This window comes from Cornus florida, unplaced genomic scaffold (genome assembly GCF_030987335.1).
Source record: "Cornus florida cultivar Cherokee Brave unplaced genomic scaffold, ASM3098733v1 CherokeeBrave_3.0.0_Hap2_Chr07, whole genome shotgun sequence".
Classification (NCBI taxonomy): Eukaryota; Viridiplantae; Streptophyta; class Magnoliopsida; order Cornales; family Cornaceae; genus Cornus; species Cornus florida.
Genome location: NW_026775577.1, coordinates 82,082,635 through 82,092,455, shown reverse-complemented (window position 1 = coordinate 82,092,455; position 9,821 = coordinate 82,082,635). Strand labels below are relative to the sequence as shown.

The window sequence follows — 9,821 nt, the reverse complement described above, 5'->3', positions numbered from 1 at the left end:
TAATTATTCCTTCTCTATTAGATTAAAACTGCAACGAATTAGAATACCTGAGTGAGAGATTTTCGGTTATTATTCGCAAATCCAATATAAACATCTCGATGATCTGATATCCAAACTTTTCCATGGACTATGCCTGATGCCCACCATTTGCTAAACAGTAATGTCACGCTCTTTGGTGGCGCGCATGTGTCACCGCACCATCCGTTTGAGAGTGTGCATTAAGGCGAGGGCCAAGTTTTACATTTATAAAGCTACTACTACCTTTACTAAAAATATAGCTAGGGCGAGTAGGGAACGTCCCAAGGGATTATGGGGATTGAGTAATGTCGGAGTTGATTGTGGAATCGCTATTAGGGCTAGTAGGTCGAGTGATCAAACAATTGGTTGGTTGGTTGATTAAAGAACAACTAAATTAAACTAAGTAATAGTAAAAGAGTGCAATTAAGAGTAAGTAAGAGAGAGAAGAGTCTTGGGGTTTAGAGATCACCACCAAGTAATGCATTTCTATATCATTGATAAGTGATTAATGAGGGCAAATAATGGGTTGCAATAGTGGTGTGTATGTATTTGGTTGATTCAATAAGCAAGAATGACTAGTTAAGCATGTATTGTCTAAACATCATGTGAAAGGCATAATATATCTAAGCTGTGAAGCATATATTGTCTAAACAACATGTGAAAGGCACAATAAATCAAAACAAGTTATTAATCCTTTCATTAAACTCACAATCCAAATACAACACAAGGATAGACACATATGCTAATTGCATTCACAAGCTTGGATCATCAAACAACAAGCATAGATTGTCCTCCCATTTAACACTACACAACAACTACACTACATCTACACTACTAGCACGAAAATAAACTAGGGGAGAGGCACATTCCATCAAGAGGTAAGCATGAACCATCAAGAGAATCACAAAAGCATTCTTTTAAGCACAATGTTTTAACAATCTCTAAATCTATAGCATCAATACACATAGACATGCATCAATAACACAAAATCTAGAGATAAACACATGAACATCTATTCTAGCATACATAAACATATGGATAGAATAAAATGACTAATTGAAAGCATTAAACCACATAAATCATTGAATAAACAAGATCTATATATATCAAAGTGTCAAAACATCAATTACAACACTAATCCCTCAATAATACACAAGATTAAGATAAAGAAAGCATGCTTGGGGCTAACTCTAGCCCCAAGAGGATGTCTAGCCACTCATGGTGAGGATGCTCTAACCCTCAAGGGTAAACTCCATGGAAGAGGTTTGCTCCATGTTGATGAAGATCTCCAATGGTGTCTCTAGCCTCCTCCTCCTCCTCTAAACTTCTTCTCCAAGAGGTGATATGAAAAGTAATGTTGGCTCTCTTTTTGAAAAAGCAATACATATCCTTATATAGGTAGGTTAAAATGACACCCAAATGAGCTGGGGTCGTGCACACAATATTCCCTAATGATTGGATAAAGGATAACTTTCAATGGGATGGAATTTTAACTTTTTCGCACTAGAGGAAGTTCGATAGATCGAAAGGAAGTGAGATCAATCAAAAGTAAGTGAGATCGATCAAACTTAGGCTGGATCGATCCAATTGGATAAGCTTTTTGGAAAAAGACAAATCCGAGATATTTATGGGAAAAGGACAAAAGTGGTTGGTGGATGGTACAGCTGTGGATAGGATCAATCATTTGGATAAGGACAAAGGTATTCGATCGATCGAAGAATGATGTTGGATCGATCGAACTTTTGGACTTAAGTGCCTTGGGTTAAGGCTTGGATCTATCTTGAAGTGCTGAGATCAATCAATGTTCAATCGATCGAACCTTGGACTTTGATCAATCGAACTTGCTGCTTTGCTTCATTTTGCTTCTTTTTTCCTTCACTTTGCTCCTTTCCTTGTTCAATCCCAGAATTGCTTCAATTAAGCTCTTATTTAGCTGAGTTAGCTTATTTTCGAGATAAGTGCCTGAAAATCGAAATAATACGAAATCAATCTAAAACAGTGAAGTAAGATAGATAAAGGTACTAGAATGCCTAAGCTTAAGGGGTTTAAATACGCACTTTTCAGTGCTCTCATCACACCCCCAAACTTAAATATTGCTAGTCCCTAGCAATGAAATAGAAAGTAAATAAATGACATGAACAACTATACAACTACAACTAGAAAACAATAAATGGATAACGCCACTTTAGTAAGGAACACAATTGCATTTAACATATGCAACAAGCCTTTTAAACCCCTAGGTTACCCCTAGTGAACGAGTGAAGTCTCGTGAGGGTTTCCAGAAATGGTACCCACAAACATTAAGCTCATTTTTGTCAAAAGAGGTACCAATATTGCAAACAAGCATTGAGAGAAAACTACCTCAAGTATGCAATTTTTCAACCCTTTCCAAGCAATCTCTCAAAATTTCAATATCAAGCAAGCAAGTATGGTCCTCTACACATCAAGAAAATGATCATGCAAATCAAAACAACTCTAAAATTCTTTTGAGTGAACCAGCATCAATATGTTGCTATCTTAGCCTATTAAAGAATTAATCACATCCTTACCCTCAAACTAGCATACAAATCTAGTACCGATCATCAGGACAAAAAGTGGACCTTTCTGAAGCTTTATTGTTCTAGGTGCGCTTATTCTTTTCACTCGATTTTTTTTTTTTTTTTTTTTTTTTTTTTTTTTATAGGATCAAAGATGGAAGCATAGTGCAATGTGTTGATCTATTAAACTTTCTAGCGATTCATAAGGTCGAGCGTTAGGTCAATGACTCCCAAACCAGACGACTTTAGGGCACTAGGTGGTCAAACACCCCTACGGACTTACAAGCTCAAATCAACTAGGATACAAATCAAGACAACAACCATCTAATCATTTCCCACTTCTCACCATTTGGGAGAAGTCCTCACTTTTCTTTTCTTTTTTTTTTTTTTTTTTTTTTTTTTTTTTTTTTTTTTTTTTTTTGTAAGCAAGTTCAATTATAAACCTAAAGTTTGGGCCCTCTACCTTTCGGCGCGAGAAGTTCAGTGCTTGATGAGGCTAGAATCCTGGCTACTTAGTGAAAAGGGGTTGTTATCCACCTTTATCAAGAATGAAAGCTTTCAATGCACTACTAGCTCAATTGGGATATAACCAATTCAATAATCAATAAAGCATGTACCCCACAAATGAATGCTAGTGTGCGCCGGTGCTAGTGTAAAAGAGTAGAGTGAATCTCAAAACAATCACAAAATCAGGATGATGTGGACCACAAATGCAAGCAAGATATCAATCTTTCGAAAAATTTACTCCTAAATGGCATTCATAAGGCATACAAGGAGTTTTGGACTCTCAAGTCAAACAATTTTTAAATTTTTAGCAATATAGTCCTCACAAGATCAAAATCATAGCTAGATATGAACCAATCATAGAAATATCCCTCAAATACACGAGTCATGCTAAAAGTTTGAATTTAAAACTATCACTATAGAGCACCATTCCCCCCCAAACTTAAATTGCACAATGTCCTCAATGGGCAAAGAGATCAAAAGAAAGAGTATACCAGTGCAACTAAGCAAGAATGATTGGGACTGAAGTATCCGAAGTGGGTGGCATGGCCCCCCCAAACTTGGGATGAACTGTGGTCCTGAAAATTGGCACTTGGATAAACTTATCAGATAACAAAATGGGATAATCAGTGCACAGTGGACATGCAAGTGTAAATGGGATAAACAGATAAAGAAATGAGAGAGGTATAAGGGTGGTCCTGAAAATTAGGTAGCACTCTCTCACTGAAGTCACTGTGATGCACCTAATGGAGTCAAACATACAGATATGAGAATATAATCAGATGACATCCATAACAAAAATAGATATATAAAATAGAGTAAGTGCAGGTACAACAAAAATATTAAAGCCGACAGACCGGCTGTAAAAATAATAGCACTGTACAGTGATAAAAATAAAGTATCGATGGGAGAGAGGTAATAAGATAGAAAGGACTGAGAGCTCAGGAAGATGAGGTAGGACGGGCAGGTCTAGTGCCGCGGATGTCTCTAGATAAATCTCTGAACATGGTCGCGACATCCATACAGAAGGTAGCGAACTCTGCTCTGTGGGCCGTGAGGTCAGCTCTGATGGCAACAATAGTGTCCTCGAGTGTCTACAGACGCACTCCGAAGCTAAGGGTCAAGTCTGGTATGGAGGAGTCAGAAGACAGTTCCTAGGTCTACTCCTGCTCGTGGATAGGTGACCCGGCTGGAGAATGCTGAACTGCGTCATCCGCTGAGTGGTCTAAGTCAATGTCTATATCAATGTCATCATACTCGGCAGCTGGATTGACTGGTGCATCGTCCGCTGCGGGAGCTGCTGCTGCTGGCTCTGCTGGTGCCGAGGCTGCCTGTGCTGCTGCCTCCTCCTCTAACTCCAGCTCTGTAGCCGCCAGTACGGCATGGGTTTGCAAGCGAGTGATAATAGCTCTGTAGCTCTTGTCCCAGTTCTTCTTGAGGAAGTGACAGGAACCTTTCTCGGGGTCCTCCCGCGGGTGGATGGGATAACGCTGGTCTATGAGAATCTGGGTGATGAGGTGGCTGAATGGAAGAGACTTGGCCCTTCCCGGCGCCTCCTTGCTGACGTACTCATCGTAGAACTTCCTCATTACGCTCCAGATAAGCGCAGGAATAGACACCCAGTGGCCGGTATAGAAGGCGTACAAGGCTTTTAGATAGTCACCCCGCCTCTGAATCTTATGTCCGGCCATGTATATGTTCCCGGAAAAGCACGAAATCGATAAACCAAAGGTCGTCTGGAAGATATGTGCGAATGGTGAAAGTCTCGCCACCGGCATGGTAACCTGTGAGAAAAATCGCCATATCGGCGTAAGAAGACCTGTGGAGCCCGGGATATGTCTCCTGTACCTCGGGCGGGCACCAATGTGGACAGCGAGTCGAACGGGCCAGAGTATCCACTGTAATGGTGATCTCATGGCCATCGATAAAGGTGATGAGCTCGGCTGTAGTGCGCGGCGACGGTCGGAGGTTCTGGTAGAACAACCTACTAGTCGCAGGTAGATCGGCTCTGTGACTGGGGCAAGAATAACTAAGAGGCCCCGCTGAATGATGTCCTGGTAGGCGGATCGAGTCAGCACCGATCTAGAGAAGAATGCTGACTCGTGGTCGATAATCATGTGTGCATATCAAGGTGCGAGTCTGTCGCGCTGTAAAGGAGCTGGCTGAACAGGTGGAGCCGGCTGAGCTGGCTGCTCAGTGCCTCTATGCGGTGGAGATGGTGATGGAGTGAATGCTGGACGAGCTGGCGACTAGGGTGGAGTAGGGTGTAATAGCTCCTCTGTATGGGAGGGCTGCGCAGTCTCCTCTGTCCGCTGTCGGACTCTCCTCTGTGTGTGCTCGGGCCTAGGATCCCGAACATGAGATGGACCGGCCCCGTCGTCAAGTCGGCGTTTGGTGCCGTGACGGTGTCTACGTGCTACAGTCTTGACGCGAGCCATAGTTTGTAAATAGAATTTCAAGAGTTAGTGCCAGCATATATAGAATATAAGGCACAATAAAGAAACATGTATGTCAGATAAGATAGACAAAACAAGATATCGCATGATTCTATGCAAGTGGCAGAATATGAAACATGCCAAACAATGTGAGTATGAAATGCATCCAATGTGGAATATCACAGGCATTGGGCATATATAAGGTAGCATGAACATAAGATAAGATGAATGGAGTGTGTATATGAGATCTGTGAAATTCGATCGATCATAAAAAGAAATGAGATCGATCACAAAAGTTATATTGATCGAAGGTTGAGTTGGATCGATCACAAATATTCGATCGATCATAAATTTATTCAATCGATCGAACAGTGCGACGATGAAACCTAACAGTCACAGATTTGTGACTTTTGAAGAACGGGGCCCACACGAACGTGTTCGTGGGCCCTACAACACGTCAAATCAACAACTCCCATCATCCAAACATGGCCCATACTCCCAAATCAAACAAAAATATCAAAAATATATATAATGATATACACACACACACACACACATATATATATATATATATACATTTTTCAAGCATCAACAATGGAGGTTCAATCATATATAAAGCATGAATCAAACATATAAACCATGTATGCACGAGATTGAAGCTTGAAATCGACTAGTGAGGTCTCGGATCTTACCCAAATCGACGGGAGATGTGGATGCAAAGAGGGGGGGATGAAACGGAGATGAGAGAGAGAGAGAGAGAAACTTGGTTCTTGCCAGAGATCTCGCCGGAGATCTCACCGGAGATGGAAGTTATGAGCTAGAGGAGATGATTTGCAGTAGAAGGGAATGAGAGGCTAGGGTTTGATGTGTTGAGATCGATCCAAATGATCGATCTCAAAACCCTTGGATCTTTTTTTAAAAACATTTCCCGACTAGTTCGATCTATCGAAGATGAGTTGTGACCGATCGAACTTTGATGAACTCCTTTCAAAGTATTTTTGGATTTTTGGTTTTTTTTTTAAATTAAATAGCTAATTAAAAACTAAATAAATTAAAATATTTTTGAGTTCTTGAAAATTTGTTGAAAATTGAAACAAAATAAAATGAGAGTGAAAATAAAATAAAATAAAAATGAAAATATTTTTAGATTTTTAAAAAGTTGAAAAATCAAACTAAAGTTAAAATAATGAAATAAAGATTTGTGATCGATCGAATCAAGAGTTCGATCGATCATACAGAGAGCAAAAATATGCAGGTGGATGCAGGCTCAAAATTTTTCTAAGTGTTGAGGCATGAGATCGATCGAATGTCTCTTGACCGATCTGAGAATTAGTTCGAACGATTGGACAAAGAGGTGATTTGTAGGTTCTGCAGGCTCAAAAATATTCCAAGTGTCAACACTCAAGATCGATCAAGCAAGATAGTTGGATCGATCGAAGGTCCTATGATCGATCCAACTGAGAACTAAGATTGCAGATTTTTCTTGGATCGATGGGACAGAGAGCCTATTTGGATGCAGGCTTGAAAATTTTCGAAGTGTTGGATTCAGATGGAAGTTCGATCGATCAGACTCAGGTATGAGATTGATCGAACTTATGCAGAATACTCAAAAATGACATGAAAGCTCATGCAATCCTCACCAAAGTTCCTTGAAATGCATATGAACCAAAAACAAGTATCTAGACTTCGCAAGAAATGAAATGAAAGATAGAAATGGGGGAGGAATAAGGTTTTGACACCCTACGAATGCTTTTACTAGTCTTTAATGTCTCTAGCAAGACATTGGGCTCTTTTAGCCCAGATCAAAGATCTCATAATGTATCCCCTCCTTGTTGGGGTGATGGATGCTTTGAACTCTACTCAACAAATTGTTCTTGGAAGAACTTATTGAATCAAGCTCAAAAGAGGTTTTTCATCCTTTGTCTATGCCATCAAAACTTTTGGGCTTCCATGCCCTTTCAAAGCAAGAATTTGAAACAATACTTTGAGAATACAAGGTTAAAGATGATCCTTTGGAAGTTTTGGTTTTACACAAAAGTTCATTTCTTTGACATTGAAGATCATGACACTTTTCTACAACATTGACCTCTCATTCATATTTGTCAAATGAATTGGGTGTAGCATTAAAGATATTCAACTTCACCTTCAAGTGGCCAAATGAAATCTTCATTATCCCCGTCCAACAATTGATGTTGGCATTTGCGGTTGCCAAGAAAGGACGGCCAAGGATAACGGGAATTTGGCTCTTAGGATTGGAAACCGGTTCCGTGTCTATGACAACGAAATCAACGAGAAAGAAGAATTTATCAATCTTAATCAAAACATCTTCAATTACACCTTTAGGCTTTTTAATGGATCGGTCGGCAAGTTACAAAACTACCGACGTCGGTTTCAATTCACCTAAGCCTAGTTTGACATAAACCGAGTAAGGAAGAAAGTTAACACTTGCTCCTAAGTCAAGAAGCGCCTGATTAATGATATATTCACCAATGATGCATGATGTAGTGGGTGAACCGGGGTCCATAAACTTTGGAAGAGTGTTATGTTGCAAAATTAAGCTTACTTGCTCGGTCAAATCCACCTTTTTTGGTGCTTGGCTTTTGTTCTTTCGCTTTTGGGTGCAAAGATCTTATAAAAACTTAGTATAAACTGGAATTTGCTTGATTACATCCAAAAGTGGGAGATTAACTTTTACTTGCCTAAACATTTCCAAAATCTCATTGGTCTTGACTTTTTGCTTTTCTTTTGAAATAGACCCTTTCAAGGCGTCCGGAAATGAAAATCTTGGCTCGAAAACATTTTTAGAATTTTCTTTTAAAGCCACTTCAACACAAGAAGTTTTCAAATCATTTTGTTTCAAATCATTTTTCAACAAAACTTCTTTCTCAACATCATTTTTCAAGACTTCTTTGTCAAACACATTTTTCAAAACTTTCTCATTTGCAAGATCATGTGTATGCAATGAAGGAGGAATAGAATGTGAAATGGGACGGGTGACAACTTGTGGTTGCACTGGTTCACTCTCTTCATTGGTCATTTCTACTTGATTATCTACAACTCTACCACTCCGCAAGGTGGTCACCGCATTAACATATTCTATGGTACACCCCTCCGATGAGGATTGGGTTTCCACAACACATTGTTGCTTAGGTGAGGCATTAATAGGCATCTTTCCCTTCTCTCTAGCATTAAGAGTGCTAGCTATTTGCCCTACTTGGGTTTCTAGCTTTGTAATAGATTGAGAGTGAGAATGAAGCAAATGTGTGTTAGCCTCTAAAGTGCTCAAAGCATTTAAAACTTTCTCTTCAAAAGTGGGACTTCGAGAATTACCTTGGGAATATGATTGGTTGGGAAAATGAGAATTAGAGAATTGATTCCCTTCTGATTGGTATGGCCTATAACATTGGGATCCTTGGTTTTGCATTGGAGGTGGAATATACTTCCCTTGAAAACTGCCTTAGGGAGGGTTTGAGCCTTCCCCTTGGTTTTTCCATGAGAAGTTTGGATGATTTCTCCAACTTGGATTGTAATGAGTACCATAAGGATTGTTCCCTTGGTTCACAAAAGCCTCATTGACTTGCTCATTAGGCTCATTTTGCACTTGTCCATGAGGACAATGAGAAGTAGAATGAAGAACACTAGAACAAGTCATACAAGTTTCATTTGATGCACGATGAGAATGGTTAGGAAAGGAAGATACTTGGTTCGCCGAGTTTTGGTTAATCAAAAATTGATCAAACCTTTGAGACAAAGACTTCATTTCGGTGGCTATTTCATTTGAATGTTCGACTTAATGTAAGCCTACACTCTTCCTACCTTGTGACTTTATACCATTCTTGGATGATAGTGTTCTATGCAAAGAATTTTCACTCATGCTTTCATAGAGACGCCATACGTCATCCTCATGCCTATCAATGTAAGAGCCACCCATAGAAGCATCAACCATGCCCTTATAATTATCTGATAAGCTCTCAAAAAAATATTGAACTAATTGCCATTTGGGCATGTCATGGTGTGGACACTTCCTAAGCAATTCATTGAAGCGTTCCCATGCCTCATAGAATGTCTCTCCATCCCCATGTGTAAATTCTCGAATTGAGGTCCTCATGGCATTGGTCTTAGAAACTGGAAAGTACTTCTTCAAAAACTCTTATTGCATTTCTACCCAAGAAGTGATTGAAAAAGGCCTAAGATTGTTAAACCAATATTTTGCCTTGTCTTTAAGGGTGAATGGAAAAAGTTTAAGCCTTAAGACTTCTTCCGGCATGTCCGTGTATTTCACGGTAGAACAAACTTCAAGAAACTCATCCAAATGCTTGTAAGGTTC

General features: G+C 39.6%; 1 pseudogene; it reads left to right on the top strand.

Moving 5' to 3' along the window:
• The first annotated feature begins 9,498 nt into the window (after window positions 1-9,498).
• LOC132267932 (small nucleolar RNA R71) lies at window positions 9,499-9,597 on the top strand (annotated as a pseudogene).
• Window positions 9,598-9,821: the final 224 nt, after the last annotated feature.